We start from the raw sequence: 18,729 nt of genomic DNA, 5'->3' as shown, positions 1-18,729 counted from the left end.
TGTACCCTCCTGTCTCCTTCCCCAGAAGCTCCTATAATGTGATGGAGCAAAACTTCAAATTAATTACTTCCTTACAGCAACAAAGAAAGCAGTAAAGAAATGCAGGATCGATATTTAGGGAACAAGCCTCATTGACCACAATGGGGGTTACTTCTGAGGAGACACCTGCTTCCCCAACCTAAGCCCGATTCCGCCTATTTTTTAAAAATATTTCCCTTTAAAACCACATTAGCAAGTGCTACCCCCATCTCACTATCTCGTATTTGCCAGCAATTCCTTTACCTATCTCACTATTGCACTATTGTGCGAAAGTGAGATAGTGAGTTAGGGGGTATAGGAATTGCTGGCAAATGCACGATAGTGAGATATGAGGTGTAGATACTGCTGAGCAAAGCACTATTTCGCTTTAATTCTTAACTTTTTTTAAAAAAAGTTAGAGGCTGCTTGGAGCACACCTATACATTGCGGAGATGGCCACCAGAGTTTAGTGTCAGGCAAGCAAAGTAAATACCATGAGGTAGCTCAGAGCTCTGATGGCCAGCCGTGAAATGGCGGAAATATCAGGGAAACACAGGGGGGAAAACATTGGGGAAACACCCCTTTCACCCTAGGTCATGGCCAGGTGAAAGACACACCCCTGGACAGGGAAATCACGCTAGAGTAAATGTGGAGGGTGGTGCACACTGCAACAGAAGCACGGACAAGCCGAATTAAGGAAAACAATCGGACTGAAAGTAGTCTCAGAAGAACTGTTTTTTTCAGCACGAAACTCCGAGGTGGCTGCGAGATGGCCATGACATCATGTGCCCCAAACAACCTCCAAATGTAGCAACCTAGCAGTAAATTGCTTGTGGATACACTGATGTCATTACATGGAGCATTTCCCCACTCCTGTCAGCAGCAGCCAATGATGCAGAGTGATGGTGCAGAAATATGCAGAGTAATGATGTCTAGCTCAAATTACCCAATGTTCTGACAATATGGAGTAGGGCAGGAGGGGTCTTAGAACATAAGAAGAGTCATGCTGGATCAGGACAAGTATCCAGCATTCTGTTCACACAGTGCCCAACCAGCTGCCTGTGGGAAACCCACAAGTAGGGCATGTTCCCCAGCAGCTGGCATACTAGACATAGCATATCACCATCATGATTGGTAGCCATTGATACCCTTGTCCTCCTGGGACTTTCATTTTCAGTGGCAGCTCCATCTTCCTTGTAACATTTCGTTCCACTCTTAGATCTTAAAAAGTGCATGTATGAAAGTAAGAGTAGCAATGAATAAAAAATGATGCAGATGACAGAGGTCTGTTCAAACATTACTTAGGCTGCAATGTTAAGCATGTTTAGGAGTAAGCCCAACTGAACACACTGGGACTTTTTTCTGAGTCAACATGTACAGGAATTGCACTGTTAGTAACAAGACACTTCAAGTCAATAACAGTCTTGGACTTACACCTGCCTGTTCCTTGCCCCCGTAACCACAGGGAGAAAGTAATATATGAACCAGGCTGGTGTGTATTTATTTGAACATGGCATCTTCCTGACCTGTCTCTGGAAGTGATGGGCATTTGGGTCATGGCATCAGGGAGACAGTGGATACTGTTTGAATTGTGCAGGCTACTAGCATTTAAAAAATCATCAAAAACTGAACAGTGTGGATAGAGATAGCTGTTATATTGCAAGGCCATTTTTAAAAGCAACTGCAGATGTGAAAATTGGTGACATGTTGCTGGCTGCATGCCTAAGATAACTGGTTGTATTAAAGAAGTTATTTCACACACTCCCCCCCCCCCACTCTACTGAAATGCTGGGGAAAATGTAAGGTGAATAGCTTTGATATGTACACAGAGCTATGTGTGGACAGGGAGTTCCTCATTCACTCAATAGTTGGAGGTTGACATGAATTAATGAATTACATATGCAAAATGCTTCCAGATATGGAAGATAATGTGGCCACTGCTTGAACAGAGCAGGCACATTATTACTCTAGGGAACTTTGGATTAAAAGCACTGAAATTGCCTTGCTGGCTCAGAGCAAAGGCCCATCCAGCAGGACTGACAGATGTCCCCACCCTGGAAGGGCATCGCAAGCAGGATCAGATAGAAATAGTTATGCCCTGTAGCCTGCCCTCAGCATCTGCTAATCAGAGGGTGTGTCAGCTGTGTGATCAAGACATTAATTTTTGGCTTCCACAGCTAAAAGACATCAGCAGATCCATGACTGAACTTTTGTGTACTTTTTCATGTTGCTAATATGTGCATGCAACCTTTGTACAAAAATCTACAGAAATGGTCTGAATTCCCATTCAGGATGTCTGTGTTATCACCGCAACAATCGTTCTGCGAGTGGCCGTTGTTAATAATGTAATTATCACCATGTGTACTGTGTACAGTGTAATTATGCACAGTGTAGATTTCAGTTCCCTCTGCTTTCATGGTTTACAATCCCCCCCCCAAAAAGAAACCCAACAAGTGTAGTATGTTACAGGATAACTGTAACATACTACAAATAAATACACACCAGCCTGGTTCATACAGGGGAGAGGTAACGAGTGGGGTACCGCAGGTCTCAGTCCTGGGCCCAGTGCTCTTCAACATTTTTATTAATGACTTGGAGGAGGAGGTGCAGGGAATGCTGATCAAATTTGCAGATGACACAAAATTGGGAGGGACAGCTAATACTTTGGAAGACAGAAACAAAATTCAAAGTGATCTGGATAGACTGGAGCGCTGGGCAGAAAACAACAGAATGGCATTTAATAGGGACAAATGCCAAGTTCTGCACCTAGGAAAAAGAAACCAAATGCACAGTTACAAGATGGGGGATACGTGGCTCAACCACACTACAAGCGAGAAGGATCTTGGAACTGTTGTCGATCACAAGCTGAATATGAGCCAACAATGTGATGTGGCTGCAAAAAAGGCAAATGCTCTTTTGGGCTGCATTCATAGAAGCATAGCTTCCAAATCCCGGGAAGTACTAGTTCCCCTCTAATCAGCACTAGTTAGGCCTCATCTGGAGTACTGTGTCCAGTTCTGGGCACCACACTTTAAGAAGGATGCAGACAAACTGGAGAGGGTTCAGAGGAGGGCAACAAAGATGATCAGGGGACTGGAAACAAAGCCCTATGAAGAGAGACTGAAAGAACTGGGCATGTTTAGCCTTGAGAAGAGAAGACTGAGGGGAGATATGATAGCACTCTTCAAGTACTTGAAAGGTTGTCACAGAGAAGAAGGCCAGGATCTCTTCTTGATCATCCCAGAGTGCAGGACACAGAATAATGGGCTCAAGTGACAGGAAGCCAGATTCCGGCTGAACATCAGGAAAAACTTCCTGACTGTTAGAGCAATACGACGATGGAACCAATGACCTGGGGAGGTGGTGGGCTCTCCCACACTGGAGGCCTTCAAGACGAGGCTGGACAGCCATTTGTCAGGGATGCTCTGACTTGGATTCCTGCACTGAGCAGGGGGTTGGACTCGATGGCCTTGTAGGCCCCTTCCAACCCTACTATTCTATGATTCTATGATTCTATAACTCTTGATGTATCTGATGAAGTGGGTTCACAAAAGCTTATGCCATAATAGATTTGGTAGTCTTAGGTCCCCACAAGACTGTATGTTGTTTCATCTTTTTTTAAACCAACAACAATAACCATCTAACACTGTCACAGAGCTAGCATAAAGCAACGCTACTGCAACATCTTTAGCACTTGTTTGGCAAAGGGGAAAACCGGTGATTTGCCACCAAAATTCAGTTGCAAACTGCACTGCCAAAATTCGGTGGCAAATCACTGCTTTTTCCCTTTGCCTAACAAGTGCTAATGACACTGCACTAGGATGGGTTTATGCTAGCGCAACATTACTAGTGCTAGCACTGTGACATTGTTAGAGGCTGCCCATTGTTTCAAATGTGCCACCTGACAGTATTTGGCAGTAAATCTAACTGCATTTCATGGAGCTTGCTCCCAAGGGTGCATAGGGCTGCAGCCTTAGATGATTAAACTGTGGTCTATTATCAATGATAATTACCGGAACATACAATTACAATAATCCTATAATTTTGTTGTACATGAGAACATCAGATTGTTCTCATGTACAACAGATTCCAGCTGAACATCAGGAAAAACTTCCTGACTGTTTGAGCAATACAACAATGGAACCAATGACCTGGGGAGGTGATGGGCTCTCCCACACTGGAGGCTTGCAAGGTAAGGCTGGACAGCTATCTGTCAGGGATGCTTTGACTTGGATTCCTGCACTGAGTAGGGGGTTGGGCTCAATTATCTTATAGGCCCCTTCTAGCCCTACTATTCTGTGATTCTATGATTCCATGATCATGACACTCCAGCTGTCAAGATTCCCTTAGCCCCCACTTCACTTCAATGCCCAAACATACACGGACGTGAAGCTTCAGCCTACATCTTTTAATCCATTACTTCACAGGGTCATATAGATGCAAATTCTTAGAGAACTCTCCATCTACAAAGGAATGCCTTCAGGGGATCCAAATGGAATTTATGAGAGTTGCCTGCCGTTTGAAGAGGGAGGCGGTATCGCTAGCCTAACTTAAGGGGGGGAGGTCCCTCTCTTGTCATGAGGCCTCTTAAGGGCAGCTTTTCACGCAAGGCCAATCAGGTAGACCGTCTAAGTTCCTCCCCTGCCTTCTCTCTCTTTGCTCTGCACCTGCGCCTGGCATCTATTAGGTCAACCTCCTGTTCGCTGCCTCTCATGGGGGGGGGGACCCTCAAGCTCAGCCATCTGGACATTTGTAACCTGGGAAGCTGGGCTATTCATATCTGGACTAGCCTGGGAAACCCCCCCCCACCATGTCTGATGGTTCTCCTTCAGAATCTGAACTGCTATCCCACTTCCTGTGCTCAGAAACACCCCTGCCATCATCAGTACTGGCACCAATGGGAGTTTACACAGAATATAAATAACATGTTAAGGATTTGGATTGTGGTTTCCACAAACCATTATGCCTCTTGTTCTTCATCCTATGTTCTGGGCAATGAAACAATGCTTAAACTCAGAGTATTTTAAATGTATATCCATCTTTTAATGTGCAGACATTGGTGGTGAATGAGATTTAATAGGGTAGCAGCTGAACAGATGTTTAGGAAATGGTGTACATCAACTGATGTTGAGTGGGGGGGAGCCATATTTTAATTTAGCTGTTCAAGGTTTTTGAAGTGCTGCCACTGAGATTTTGTGTAACGCCTGAAAATTAGTATGCCGGGGTTTGGTTTTACCCCAGTACAAAGATCACTGCCTTACATTCATAAATTGAAAAGCTGGATAAATCAAATAAGCTTCCAATCATTAAAGCAGTTAGCAACAATAAATAAAAGCATAAAACACCAAACGCATACAGGTAGAATGCCTTCATTATTATTACACTTATTTTGAAGGGCACTTCACATATTCATTTCTACAGAAAATTGCCTTTTAGGAGTTTTGTAATGTGCATCCTATGTCTTGATATTCACAGGTAAGGCCCCTACATGTGGGTTACATATTGCTTAGATAGAAGAGAACCTTGTTTAGAATTTTCTGACATGTCTCTCAAACACAAGGCTGGGATTCACAGGACAGGCAAGTGGTTGCCAGTTTTCTCTTCTGGTGTCAACCCCTGGTGTTTCGTGACATTCCCAGAGGTTCCCCATATCTCCCTTGGTGGCTTTTACAGGCATGCATGGGGCTATTACTAACTTTGGCATTACTGGGTGTGTATGTATTCAGATAGTAATCCAGGGGCTTGAAGCGACTTTGCCATATAACTTGACCCTTTCACAAGCAGTCAAGCATCACCTAGCAGTAAGTGTTCTGCCATTATGGAGTACACGGGATTGGGCATGGCCAGGCAACTACAAACCCAGTGAAAGATGTAAATTGTGGAATCTCTCTCACACACGCACTGCTTTCGAAAGAAGAAAAAGAAACAGAAAGAAAATCTCCTTTCCCGTCCACGTAAAATGATGTGATTTCCTCCCCACCCCTTGATTTAAATTTGGTCTGGACATTAGGGGGCAAAAATGCTTTGCTGGCTGCTGTTGGCCAGTTGACTGCCAGATGAAGATCCTTTAACTTATGTAAGCATTTAATGGTGAGAAAATCAAAAGCAAGGGAGACTTAGGTAGAGGTGAAGTAATGTGGTGGAGCATTGCACTTATATTAGGGACAGTGGGTTTCGATTCCCTGGGCCAGTCCCTCTCAGTCTAACCTATCTCACAGGATTGTTGCAGACATTAAAGGGGGGGGTACCCTGAGTTCTTTGGGGGGAGGGGCAATTAAAAATGAAACAAATGACGTATATTTTTGACAGACCTCACCTCTGGAGAGAAGACAAAGACAAAGTAAACTTGCTCACCACCAGGTGAATCTTATCCTTCATGCCAGGCCTTGTGTTGGATATCAAACCCACATGCCCCTTCCTAAATAGGGAATCATTGAAGGAAAAGTACACATAGCTCTGTGCCAGAGCACATGCTTTGCACACAAAAGGCCTCAGGTTTGATCTCTCGCATCTACAGTGAAGGCTGGGACAGACTTTTGTTTGAGAACCTGGAGAACGCCTACCAGTCAGGGTAGACAAGCTTTCTCCAGCCAAGTGCCTTCCAGATGTTTTGGACTACAACTCCCATAATCCTTGCCCATTGACCATGTTGGCTGGGGCTGATGGGGGCTGTAGTCCAAAGCATCTTGAGGGCACCCAGTTGGAAAAGACTGCTGTAGACAATGCTAAATTAGATTATCTGACTGGTGTAAGGCAGCTCCCATGTTCCTAAGGTGAGAGCTGGGAACGGAGCAGATCTTTTCCCCTTAACCTTTATTAAGACGCAGTTGACAATGGCATGAAAGATGAAGCCAGCCAGGGATTTGGAGACATGATTTGGAGTTCCTGTGGCACCATCGTTAAATGACAATCAGCATTCCAATCGGGGGCTGATAGTTTTATTTCCCTGTTGAGTTTCTCCAGATCATCCCTGACAGTCAAGTGGGGGGAAAAGTGCCTAGTAGTTTGGTATCCAACAGATGGTGACTGATCAGATATTAGTACTGGAAGCTGAGGTCAGCTGGCTGCCAGGCAAACTCATCTGAAGGCTGCCTGTTCTCCATCCTCCTCAGGGGGACAGAGCTTTTGCTGACTTGCTGCAGACAGGTGACGCGCTCGGCAACATTACTGTTCACATCTGGGGCTCTCAACAGAGCGGCAAAGGTCCCGTCTTATTTATAATTGATAGCTCTGTGATTCTTCTGCCAACCTGAACCACTATTGCTACAAGACCATGGCCGGCACCAGGTCACTCAGGGGAGAATTTTGGACAGATGAGAGGACATAAAAGGGGCGAGGGGAAGAGAAGAGAAATGGCACGTCCAAAACTCAGGGAGTCTTTACACAAACACACCTGCAAACCCACAAGAAAATCCACCCTAACATCCAGCTGTCTTTAAAACAAACAAACAAACTGTCTTTCCCCACATTTCAGTGTACTTCTTTAACAGACCAATTCTGTGGGGCTCCTTTGATGGTTCGACTTTGGGCCAAAGCAGACACGGTATGTGGGATCCATGATAAGATTTCCTGGCATTTTTTTTCTCATATGAAAGAAGAGGGTTGAAAGGGGCTCTGATTTTGACTTGAGCAGTGGCACAGGAGGAAGGGGATCATTTTCCTGATCCAAATTGTCTCTCTGCAGGTGCTATTAGCCCCTCTGCAGGGGTGTGTGTGTATGTGTATGTGTGCATGTATGCATGTATTTCTCATCAGGACTAAGAACAACTATAGAGGGGTGATAGTTCAGGACAGTGGGGGAAGGTTTAACAACCTCTCCATCAGCACCACTGATCAATACTGGACCATCTCCCCTACCACAGGGTCATCTAACCCAACTATCCCATTCGAAGGAACATCAGATACTGGCTCCTGCTTCAGTGAGGTTGGTTGTTGTCATTTCAGGTGTGTATTTCTTGGTGTACCCACTGCATTTTACAAATGTTGTATGCTGCTTTGAGGACTCTGTTCAAAAAGCAAGATGTAAATCTACTAAACAAACAACCCAAAGAACAATTCAGAGGGCCTATATTCTAGTCCAGGCTTCCCACACCCGGCATCCTACAGATAGGTTGGACCACAAGTCCTCATCCCCAGCCAGCATGACTACTGGGGCAATTTAATTTTGAGTATATCCAAAAGCAGTCTTTTAAACCTTACTGAGAGTTTTGTTGCACCCCCCCTAAAATCCCTTCATCCTTCCATTTCACAAAGTGATGGGGGAATCAGTGATATTTGAGCTCACAGAGATTCTCCGAAGTCTACCTTTAATCCCAGATCGCCTCACCCTCATTTTCAATCGTGATCTGTTTTTTTTTCTTCCTTTTTTGAATGGGAAAGGTGTACACTGTGGTATGCATTTTTGGAAAGCACCCACCCAAATGCATACTTCTCACACACAGAGAGACGAAAGTGTGGAAATGCATATTTTTTGGTTGGGGAGGGGGAGAAATGGGCATTTTTAAAGTGCACATTTTTCTACAGTCTGCATTTTGGAAACACAAGCTCGTGAATGTGCAAACTTTCTCTGAAAACTGTGCACCCATTCACATTTGGGGTTTTGAACAGGGCAAATTCGAGTTAAAAATGAATCAAAATGAGATTCTCATACATCTCTACATCCCACATGAATCCACAGAAAAATTGATCCCATTGAATTAAGGTGGGATCCACTCGGCTACAGAAATTGGTTTCCAAGTTTGGCTAGGCATTCAGAGCTGTGCAAGGAAAACTGCTTCTGCTTTTGGACACCTGGTTTTCACCAGGAAAAAGGGACCACCCTGGAAAAAGTGAAGACAATTAAGATCCAGACATCCATACTGACCTACTCCACAGGGTGTCCACGAATTAATTTATACCACATTTATTAAGTGAGAACTACTAGTCCCAATGTTAAGTAGTGCCATTAAGTCCTATTATGACAACTAATAATGCTCTCGGCGTGAGGCTTCAATCACTGCTATAAGCTTGTTTTTATTGAAAGGGAACAAGGAGGGGATCAGGACTAGACTTATGAATATTGGCATTGTGTTTTAATAATAATGCTTTTAAAGTGTAATCTGTCTTTATAATCCATTGCTATGGGAAAGGCAGAGGGGAATGAAGTTGTCATCTCTATAGCATGTTAAATACCTTTGAACACACAGCCTTATACTAATCTGGGTTCAAAAATTAGTATTGACCATTCTGTAAGGTGTATCTCTGATTTTTTTTTTTCTAATCTGAGTAACACTGATGCACTTATTTCACCTAACAGAAAAGGGTTAATTCTCACCACAAAGATGGCACAATTTACTCACTGGGCTCAATCGATGACAAATACTGTTACATCCTCTCATTACAGCAGAGACATTTGTTTGAATAGAACAGTCCAACTGTCCCCAACCTGATGCCCTCGAGATGTGCTGGAGTGCCATTTCCCATAAAGAAATAAGCAGTTTGAGCAACCTGACTTTAAACGGACCCCGACTTTAGGCCTGAGATATATATATGCATGTAGCAGACTTTGCATGTTAAAAGAACACCCTAACACCAGGGAGAAAGGATCTGGCCCCAGGGAGAAAGGACTTGGTCCAGTCCACTATCTGCCATGCTAGTTTTCTACTTCCAGGGGGCTTTTTCATGTACAAGAGCAATCCTGCAATCTGAAACTGTGCAGTCCGCTGTCAGGGGGGACTAGCCGGCCTCTTTCAGTCTACTCCAGTAGCCAACTCCAGACACAGACAAAGGATTCTTTTCAAGGCTTTATTCCTTTTACAACTTAATAACTCTATCACCAGCGACTAAGCTATGAACAGCAGCGCAACCTATGCCCCAGGTTGGAAACAGTTGGTCCCTGTTTGAACGAGAATCACTTGCAGACCCTGAACTTATGGGCTAGGGAGAGTCCCTCCCCTTTTCCCTTGGGTCCTCTAGACGTGACCATTGCTTGCGCGCCAAATGAGCGCTACGCCTCCTTTCCGTGCCCTCCATAGCTCGTCGCTCTTTGCGTCTGCGTTGAGCATCCAGCCAGCCCTCCTCCCGCACTCTTTCACTCCCAGGACCACTATCTATGTCTGGGATGCCGGCAGGAGGAATCTCTGCCAGCTGCAGGGCCTGGGAGGGATGAGCGTGCTCCTCTCCCACGGACAGCTGTTCCTCCTCAGAATCAGAACTGCTCTGAGGTTCTATGGGCTCAGTGTCCACCCTGACATCCGTTGTGCCATTTCGGGACTCTTCCCACCTTAGTTGCACCTCATTTTTCTGCATGCCTAGACCAGGCACCATGCAAAGAACACTCCCTCCCAAGGCCTTCTAAAAAGGGGTTGTTCGTCTATTGGTTCCCAACTTATCAGTCAATATTGAAACTGGATGTGATCCATGGCTGGGTGTGATTCTGAAAATAGCAAAATTAAAGGATGAAGATGACATTGTCCATGTTCTCTTCCGATACAGAAATTCAGGAGGAGAGAAGGGTGAGGGTGAGGAGGGGTATTTTGTTGCCTTAGCAATAGGTGTACAAGCCTCTGCAAACACAGAGAAAACCTCACTAGTGGTTTGTTAACACTCAATTGCTGTTCCATTTAAAACAGCCTGGGAATCCTTAGGACCCTAAGAGTTGGAAGCAAACTTGGAGGTCATCTAATCCAAGCCCCTGCTCAATGGAGGATATGCAATACAGGATACAAGCATAGGATTCCTAAGAGATGGCCATCCATGTCAGCCTCAATGGAAGGAGGTTTCCCAGTGCTTTGTAAGGGTACCAGGAAATGATGCATAAGACAGGGGGTCTCTTCACACATTACTTGCCAGCAAGAAATCTCAAGACAGAAATAGCCCTGGCCTCACATCTGTTCCCTAATCATATTGAGAAAGCTGTATCTGAATAGGGTGGCCAAAAGTGAGGAAATGCATTGCCAAAACATGGGAGAAAAAGAGGGAACCGATTTGCATAACATTTGCGTACATTAATGCATGTTCAGAAATAATAACTCGTGTTTAAACAGAGATGCAATACATCTCCCCATAGTTGGGAAGACCGTACCCAGGTGACCTGTGTGTCTGCTCAGTCTGCTGTCCAGGTCCTAACTGGTGATGCGAAACTGCAAGGCCCCTGTGCTTCCTTCTTACCGTTCCTTATCTTTATTTTGGACTGGACAGCCCTTCAAAAAAGGACACCTTCAAATAAAGGGCTGTTCTCTGACAAACCTTGAACAATAGGGCTGTTGTCAGTCAAGTAGGACACATGGCCACTGTCAGTGGAGGCTAGGGATGTCAGAGAAATCTGCTGCGGATTCAAATGAGGCCAGATTCTTTGGAATCCGGCCTCAGGAATCTGCAGCAGATTGGGATCACTTACCTCCACTCCATGAGGACTGGAGGCGGAACGGCACTCGGCTGCTTCTTGCCAGCCAGTGCTGTTCGCCTCCTCCCTGTCCCTCCCGATTGCCATGTCTTAAAAAAAAAAAAAAAGGCGACCGGGAGGATGTGCCCATAGAGTTATACGCAAATAGAGTCATGAATCTTGCATATAAGCCTATGGATTGTAGACTTATATGCAAGATTCATGACTGCATTTGCATATATGTTTATGGGCACATCCTCCCGATCGCCTTTTTTTTTTTTTAAAGACATGGCAATCGGCAGGGACAGCGAGGAGGCGAACAGCACTGCCTGGCAGGAGGGAGGAAGATAAGCACCCCCAAACCAGTACCCCCCCCCCAGGAATACGAATGGAGCAGAACCCCTCTGGAGGATTCCAGGGGGGAGGAACGGCTCGCCTCCCACCACCATGGAGTGTACACCCCTAGTGGAGGCTGGTGGCTCTGATTTCAATGGGGCTGTGCTTCCATTCTGGGTTTCGGTCAGAACTAGCCAGAACTCTAAAGGAGCTATTCATGGTGTGGGGCCCATTTGGGGGATACGGTTCATCCCTTGTATAGCTCCTTTAGAGTGTTGGCTGTTCTGACTAAACCCAGAATGGAAGCACAGCCCCACCAAAATCAGAGCCACTAGCCTCCACTGGCCACCATATATGGCCACCCAACAGCATCCCCAAGAACATCACATTAGTATGCATCCTAACTAGGCTTCTATGGATGGCAGGGCTCCCTCCATTCACAAAAGAGAGTGAGATCCAGCGGAGGATTGCTGTGCCAGAAGGAGAGAGGGGGCTATTTTCCTCTCCCCTTGATGTCCTGCTTAACTGTTCCAGAGGGTTGCCCAGCACTCTGGACTAGATTTCCCAGGAGCACAAAGGGATGAAGGGGGAATCAGTGAATATTGTCTTTTGCTAGTGGGATGCTCCCACCAGTGGGAGCAAACTCAGGATTCCAGCCATTATCTTTTTCAAAAGGATCTGAATGGGAATTATTCAATTACATGGGAGGCACCATTGGAATGGTGGGTAATCCTGCTTCCTGTCCCTGCCAATCACAATGGCCCCAACCACCGGGTAGCCTTCACTCAGGCAAGATTGAATGTTCTCCCTTTGGCAAATCGGGTGGGTGGGCATAAGGGGGTCCCTAAGAAGGACAGAGTATGTCACTGCAATTCTGTATCAATTGAAGACACTCTTCATGTACTTCTAGAATGGTCTATGTATAATGATCTTAGAACCAACTATATTTATCCATTGTTAAAATCACTGAAGGGAAGGTCATCTCTTGTAAAGGTTTGTTTTCTACTGTCTAATGCTGGCAAACATGTATTTTTCAGTACATCGACATTTCTTGTCAATGCTCTACCGATGCGTGTTACAAAGTTTAAAGGCTGTATGGAAAATTATTCAACTTCTGGCGGTCTATTAGCAGAGTTTAAAATCGTATAATGATCCCGCCCCCCTGCGCTATAACTGTGTATAATGGCAATTTGCTAGATACAATAAACTCTTTGTTGTAGATTAAAAAAAAAAATGACCCCAACCATCCAGCATAAGGTTGGGACCTATTTGTCCAGCCTTGCCTCTTCAGGTGCCTAGCTCCCTCTTGAGTTCCAACTCTTGGTCACATCAGAAAGTGACGGAATAGTGCAGAAAGGCTTTTTATATATTATACAATATTTTTTTACCACCAGGGGGAAGGAAGGGCATCATTTGGATTTGTGCCTTGGGCACAAAAATGTCTCTGCTCCTTATTAAAAAGGTATGAGAACTCTGAAGAAACTGTATTAACACTGCAATTCACCTGAATGAAAAGGAAATGAGACATAGAAATTATTAATTCTGCTTCTTCCTTGCCCTAGTCAGCTGGAATGTCCGATATTCTGAGCTTGCAGCTTTACATGCGGCCAATAAGGGAGTCTGTTTGATCATCCGTTATTAGACAGAATGTGGTTCTGCAAAGGGAAATATGAATGTTTGCATTACAATAACACTGTTCCAAAGTTGTTTGCTTTTAATGTGGTGAATGCAAGCGCGTGCATACACACCTAACTAACATTTTCTCTAGATGTTTCCTGCACTAAAAAAATGTGCATTTGGCTCTTGATAAATGAACATTATCAGTCAAAGCAAACTGTAACAGCTTTGGTCCTCTGAGGACCATTACTGATAAATGTTTTGACCACCACTGCACAACTTTCCCCCTCTCCCCTCCTCTCCACTGTCAGGAGTAGCCCACAGAATGTATTAGAATTCATTTCCCTGTCTGGCCATAGATTGCAAAGATGCTTTAAGCTCCCAACATTAAGCTGCGAGTGCAATATTCAGATGGAAATAAAACACAATCCCCCATGGCATTCCTCCCCCCCCATCCCCTGCAATTCACAACAAGTTGGGAATAAATAGACAAATAAATTATTTTAAAAAAATATTGTCTAGAGTGCAAAATGATGATGATGATGATGATGATGATGATAATAATAATAATAATAATAATAATGAGAGCTTTATACAGACTTTGCCGCATGTGTGGGTGGGGCGTTATTTTTTTGCCCAAGGGATAACATCTACTTAGTCTTGAAAAGAAAAGAAAAATGTAAATGAAAACAATTGCATCTGTTAAGACCTGGTTTTCCTTAGGACAAGCGCTAATCTTAAAACTAAGGATTAATATCTGTAGTACAGTCACCTCCTACAATTCAAGACACAATGATTTGGAGCCTTATTCATCTTGAAACAATCCTGAGCCTTCTCATACAACATAAATCCATGGATGCTGGCTCCCAACCAGAATAACCTATTCATAAGGAATTTGGCCAGGGCACAGAAGTCTATTCATGCTTTAATTCCATGGCTTGGGCAGAAGAGACATGTAAGCGAACTAGAGATTCCATGTCAACAAGTCCTCTTAGCTTGCCTACAAATTCAAGGAAGGCCAAAATTGACTGGAGGAGGCTGTTGGTGTTGGGGGGAGGGGGGAAGAGAAAGCTTTTTATATCTTTTTCTAAAAGGCCTGCAAGTTAATCCCCTGTGCCAGACTGGATTAACTACCATGGCAGCCTCATGGCTATGGCAATTTTCTGAGATATTTAAACTGGAGGAAATGGTAACTCTGTCTCTTCAACCCCCTTCTCCCCTCAATTTGTGTTTTCGTCAGAGGGCCGTGTTAGGATGCGTGTATTGTATTTATAGTATGTATAATTGTGTGTGTTTGTGAAAATGAATAAAAAGGAATGTAGCTTGAATGGGAACAGAGCCCAATAAGCAGTTCCCGCAGCCTCTAACTAATGAAAGGGTGACAACATGGAAGAAGGGGATATGGCCGCATTCAAACAAATGTGTCCACTACCGGGAACCATAATTCAAGGAAGGCAGTGCTGGCTCTAGGATTTCAGGCACAGCACACTTAGTGGGCCCCCTAACTTGGAAGACAGGACATGAAAATTGAGGATAACTAGGCAGAGGAATCTTATGGGCCCTGTGAGGGCGTGCCAGGGACTACAGCATGGTGTGGATTCCCCACCCCCACCCCCTGGCTGCACAGCCGTAGACACAGCTACAACCTTGAGGGAAATCTAGGGGGAGGGCCACCCCTCTCAACTACTGTGGACAGCTCTGTGGCAGCTTCTCTTCTGAGGTTGCTCTTGTGACCTCAGAAGAGGGCTGGAGGGGGAGGAAAAGGGGAGTGTTGGTGGGTGAGGGGGGTAGAGGAGAGACATGGATCCATTAGATCCAAAGCCTGACTGTTGTTTACCCTGCCCACGGAAAAGTAAGTCAGCTAGATGGGCTGAGATGCTAATTGAGCTGAAAATTATTTCTAAGGTGGAACAGGAGGCAAAAACGGCTCTGTCATTCCACCCTGCCCTGCCTGGCTCTTGCTGGCAGGGCTTTGGATGGGCGGAGGGTTCTGATCTCAGAACCCTCCACCTCAAGGGTATCAATCCAGCAGGATTCCACCCTTAATCTCCTCATCTTGATTACTCTGTGCAAAGAGGAAATTCTAGCAGTGTTAGGGCAGCGGGGCTCGCTGTTGGTCTTGGGAGTCCTGACACATGCCATCCTCATCACTCTATGAAGCCATCTGTGGAGGAACATGTCACCAGTTCTGGGCACCACACTTTAAGAAGGATGCAGACAAACTGGAGAGGGTTCAGAGGAAGGCAATGAAGACGATCAGGGGATTGGAAACAAAGCCCTATGAACAGAGACTGAAAAAACTGGGCATGTTTAGCCTTGAGAAGAGAAGACTGAGGGGAGATATGATAGCACTCTTCAAGTACTTGAAAGGTTGTCACAGAGAAGAAGGCCAGGATCTCTTCTTGATCATCCCAGAGCGCAGGACATGGAATAATGGGCTCAAGTTACAGGAAGCCAGATTCCAGCTGAACATCAGGAAAAAATTCCTGACTGTTAGAGCAATACGACAATGGAACCAATTCCCTAGGGAGGTGGTGGGCTCTCCCACACTGGAGGCATTCAAGATGAGGCTGGACAGCCATCTGTCAGGGATGCTCTGACTTGGATTCCTGCATTGAGCAGGGGGTTGGACTCGATGGCCTTGTAGGCCCCTTCCAACCCTACTATTCTATGATTCTATGATTCTATACAAATACAGAAACAAACAGATTAAGGAATGAATGAAAAAAAGAAATTCTCTGGAAGTTATTCAGAACACAGCAGAAGAGAAGCATATGAGTTCTAGGAGGCAATGTATATGAGGAATGGCTAATAACACAAGGCCTGCCTTGCTGGATCAGGCCAAGCAACAACAGCTAAATGGCACTGAGAGGCTCCCAAGAAATGAATAAGGGTGACGGCCTAAGTCTCCAGCATCTGATATTCCAAGGTATGCTCCTTATGAACACAGAGATGTCTGGTAGCTATAATGGCTAATATATAAAACCCTGAAGGATAGATGTATCAATGGCTAAATATTTTTAAAGTCATCAGGCTGCAGCAGAGGGAGGGACTGGAAACAGGGCTTAGGCCACTGGGTTTACTGAGAGACCATCTCCATTTGGTTCCTCCCCACCCTGAATCTGTTTCCATTTAAGCTGGTTTTTAGAAGAACTCCTATAAGAGGTAGTGCCTGAGTTTGCTTATTTTTCCTCTTCTCTTCCTTGTCCCCTTCTCCTTGTCTTTTAGATTGTAAGCCTGGGGACACGGACGGTCTTGTTATTGATCTAATGTAAGCCACTCTAGAAACCATTTCATCTGATGAATGGGGTAAAAATGCTTCAGATTAATAAATGCTGTCTGAAATATGAGGACCTTAGTTCATCACCATTATGGGTGATACAGCAAGAAGCCATGGGTTCAAATTGAATGTGAACAAATTTAAGTTGAGTGTTAGCATGATTAGGGAAGCTCTGGGCCCTCCCAAGGTCAGTCACATTTTTTCATCATTATTCTGCCAAGCCGTTTCAGTGAACTGAATATTTTATGTCCATTAACCCCTGCGGGAAGTGTTGCAGGGGGTGCAGAAGAAGATTCCATTGATCCTTCTTCCCCCTCTCCAACAGGCCTTTGTGCATGGAAGTGCATTGGCCATAACTTGCCACATGAAGACAGTGCACACTTGGCATATTTGCATCTAATCTAGCCTCACCAGGGCTCATTTCCCAGGGCATAAATACTTTGTGCAAAGCTTAACTCATTCCTGACAGCATACATACTTTGTGGGCAGGATCCCTAGAAAGGAAAGATGGGGCTGGATAGATATATGAGAGGCACATGAGGAAAATAGAACACTGACCAAATGGCATCCCCAAAGTCATCTCCCCACCTCCATTCCTAATGGAACATTTCGGAGTACTTGATACATGATGCAGCATCATTAAGGTGCATATTCCTGGATCGAAGATGGGGAAACAAAAAACACTGTTATGAATGGATATTCTGAATGGATATGAATGGATATTCTGATTATCCATGAATGTTATGAATGGATATTCTGTTATGAATTGATATTCTGAATGGATATTCTGAATGGATATTCTCACAACACTGTTATGAATGGTTATTCTAAGATGGAGGGTAAGAATACACCATGGAAATGCACTTTTCTCAGGCATCCCCATGATGGTATAAAGCAGTCTGGTCTGCTTCTTTTGGAAATGCCTAAGTTTCTTGGCAAGGCAACAAATATGTTGCCCATAAAAATAGGTTATCTCTCTCCATTGTTATCTATTATCATCCACAGCAGCAGCAGCTTTGTGGCCCATGCACCAAAACATGTAGAGCAGGGGTGCACATCCTGCAGACCAGAGGCCACGCGTAGCACAGGGGGTGTACAACCCATGGGCCCTCAAGGATACCCTGACCCCCCCACACCAAATTCCTCCCTGCCTGTACTCTCCACTTCCTCTCCCAGAGATCCTCATGTAGATCACTCTTTTCCTGCCACTGCTAGCAGGAAGAAAAGAGCCATATTTATCACCGTCACTGGGAGAGGGGGTGGAGAGGAGGCTCTGTACTCCATCCCCCAAAGATCCTCATATAAATCACTGGGATGTGTGTGTGTGTGTGTGTGTGTGTATGTACGAGTATGTGGGTGCATGCACATGTATGTACATGCTCACAGCCCCTGGGCCAGCATCACATGCAGCCCTCAGAGCTGAAAAGGTTGTGTGAGGTTATTAGAGTGAGGTTTCTATTATTATCAGCTCCTTTCATCTCAATGAAAAAAAGTTCATGACTTAAGAACCATACACATTGTTGCTTCCTTGATGGCAGAGGTGCAAATGACCTGGGTGAGACTTTAAAATTACCAGTAAGACATTATTAATTCTTTGGGAATTCAGTGAGATAATACTAATTACAGCATGCTAATGTGGTATGTTTGAGAACATGATACAGACTTCTGCATAGAAAGCCATTTGAATTCTCCCATCACCCTAATACTATTAGCGAGGTGTGCTTTGTCATTAGCTGTATCATCTGAAACTTCCAGTTGGAACTGTAAATTAGTGTGCTGCTTTTTAAAAAATCTATTGCTCTTTTTAAAATTTTAATTCAACAGAGCTGATGTTAACTAAGGGGGGAATCCAAAATCCCAGCAAAGGTCATCTGAGGAAGATTAAGATGGGGAAGGAGTCCTGTTCCATCAGCAGAGAGGAACTCCACTGGTGGAGAGACGGACCCACTGGAGGTCCCCAATATACATGTACAATGTTCTGCAGGCACTGATCTCCCTCTCTGGCTGTGTTTCCGTGGGTGGTAGGCCCTGAAACAGGGCATTCCAGAGTTGAGACAGCTGTGGATCTGCCAGATCAAAGCTCCCTCATCCCCCGTGGCTTGCCCTTGTATCATGC

The 18,729-nt window shown here is 44.8% G+C and overlaps 1 protein-coding gene across 1 annotated transcript in view; it reads right to left on the bottom strand.

Moving 5' to 3' along the window:
- CDH4 (cadherin 4) overlaps positions 1 to 18,729 on the bottom strand; it is a 1,230,390-nt gene that overhangs the window by 786,003 nt on the left and 425,658 nt on the right. The window lies entirely within an intron of this gene.

This window comes from Heloderma suspectum, chromosome 4 (assembly GCF_057233095.1).
Source record: "Heloderma suspectum isolate Gila_16-S chromosome 4, 16-S_ref, whole genome shotgun sequence".
NCBI classification, from domain to species: domain Eukaryota; kingdom Metazoa; phylum Chordata; class Lepidosauria; order Squamata; family Helodermatidae; genus Heloderma; species Heloderma suspectum.
This window is presented reverse-complemented; position numbering and strand designations above follow the sequence as displayed.